Here is a 2500-nt window from a genome sequence, read left to right as displayed (position 1 = left end):
TTAAGCCGTGCTCTTCTTCCCTTTCCATGAGACCATGAGTTCCCTTACGTTAATTAATCATGCGTCACGATGGAGCCTGATGGACGACCGACAGTCCTTGGCATTTCCTCGAGGGTGTATCTTGAAAGTCCTACGACCTGCCGAGATGAATGTATTGCGAGATGAATGTCTAGGAAGACTTTGTAAACAGGTCTTTCTTTCGTGGAGATAGGTGGAGTTGAGTTCGGAAGGGCCTTTGTCTAACTTCTGTCTGTCTGTTGGGTAAGGGTTGGGTTGTCTTGGTTAGGAGGAGGAGGAGGAGGAGAGAGGGGGAGGGGGTAGGGGGAGGGGGAGGGGGAGGAGGAGGAGGAGGAGGAGGAGGAGGAGGAGGAGGAGGAGGAGGGGGGAGGGAGGAGGGAGGAGGAGGAGGAGGGGGAGGAGGAGGAGGAGGAGGAGGGGGGAGGGGGGAGGAGGAGGAGGAGGGGGGAGGAAGGGAGGAGGAGGAGGAGGAGGAGGAGGAGGGGGGGAGGAGGAGGAGGGGGGAGGGGGAGGAGGAGGGGGGAGGAGGAGGGGAGGAGGAGGAGGAGGAGGAGGGGGGGAGGAGGAGGGGGAGGAGGGGGAGGAGGGAAGAGGAGGAGGATGCAATGCAACGGGATAGCTTGCTTGGGAATTTTCGTCATACGCAGTTCCACTTTTGTGAAGTTCGATCTAGAAATCGGAGGCTTTCCCCTAAGCACTTTTCTTGTACTTGTTTGGTCTTGTAAAACAATTCATTTGTTCATATGAAAAGCTACTTGTTGACAATAACGTTCATCTATTCTTTAAAGCAGAGAAATATGTGTCTCATGTAATGGTTTGGTTCCCATGTGCCAACGCATTTTTCTAATTCAATGTAACCTAAATTACTTTCAAGAGAATTAAATACATTAATATAATTTTCTTGTTTATTCCACCAGAGTAAACAAGGATTTCCAATACTGCTGACACTCGCTTAATCGCCCTTAATTGATGCATTTAAACACTTTCTGGAGTAGGATCAAGATGATTAAGAACAGCTGTGTCTAAGGAGGCATCTCCATATATGTGACCTGCGTAAAATCTCTTGCTCACGGCTTCCCCGACCAAGGAACAATGTAGGCTTATCAACATTTTATCGTTATGTAGATTTACTGAAAATTGACGTAAAACTAAGTAGAAAATCACAAGGCATTTACCATTTCCATGAATATTGAGTGCATAGTACTTGTTGCATAACCATGCAGCAAATATATGCCGTGTTCTTTGGGCATCACTTTGTTTCATCAATGCCCTCTCCTTTCTCCGCTACTCTCCTCGCCATAAATGCCCTGAGCGCTCTCCATCTCGCTCACAATAGCGCATTAGCAACACAACAGGAGACGGCGATGTTGTGCAAGGGCCAGGCACTGTTCCAAGCTCTTGATCATCAGGAAACAGGTCAGAGGTTATGGCAGAGCGTCCACTGAGCCACGAGAAAGGTTCAAGTGTGTGCCTATAATGCCTGAAGAGGAGGTGGATATGACATTCATGCTTTTTGGCGTATTTATAGGATGACAAGGAAGGGTCACAGTATAGCTTTTGTGTAATTTTACACATTGGTTGTAACTATTCCGTGTCGAAGTTATTGCTGAAAAGGATATTGTTAATAAGTCTTTAATCTTAGATAAAAAAAAGTCATGTTCAATACGGAAGAATAGGCGTATATATGACCCTCAACTGTACCACATACGAGGTTACCTCAGTCGGTGTTGAGGTCATGTGAACAACGAAGCGGGGGAACAGATCACATGTACAAGACCATTTGTGCTTTTATCTCATCTTCGTCCCTCTATTTCACATTTCTTCGTCTGTGTTTTAATTCCTTTCTTTCTTATCTATCTCAATTTCTTTCCTATTTTAAGTTTCACGTTGAATTTCTTTCACTTTTCTGTCCCACCTCACGTTCACTTTCTTCCTATCACATTTTTCTTTTTCAAGGCTGTTTCCTTTTCATTCTTCTACATTGATTGAGTTATTATTTCTTGTGATTATTGGTTACATGGTGATAACAGTAATAAAAGTACAAGCATAAACTAATTAGTTAGAGGCTATCAATCCAGCAATCACGGGATCTTTTCCTTTCTTTCGTCCATTTCTCTAATTTTTTTTTCTTTCTTTCGTTCATTTCTCTACTTTTTTTTTCTTTCTTTTGTCCATTTCTCTATTTTTTTTTCTTTCTTTCGTTCATTTCTCTACTTCTTTTTTCTTTCTTTCGTTCATTTCTCTACTTCTTTTCCTTTCTTTTGTCCATTTCTCTACTTTTTTTTCTTTCTTTCGTTCATTTCTCTACTTCTTTTTTCTTTCTTTCGTTCATTTCTCTACTTTTTTTTCTTTCTTTCGTTCATTTCTCTACTTTTTTTTCTTTCTTTCGTTCATTTCTCTACTTCTTTGTTTGGCCTTTTGTGAATCCTAGAAACACCTTTCTGCGTCTCTTGACCTTCTCACTTTCGCCCTTTTTTTTAAT

The sequence above is a fragment of the Penaeus japonicus genome, unplaced genomic scaffold (assembly GCF_977035675.1).
Source record: "Penaeus japonicus unplaced genomic scaffold, GWHDUDI00000001_assembly GWHDUDI00000011, whole genome shotgun sequence".
Lineage (NCBI taxonomy): Eukaryota > Metazoa > Arthropoda > Malacostraca > Decapoda > Penaeidae > Penaeus > Penaeus japonicus.
Note: the sequence above shows the minus strand (reverse complement) of the source record.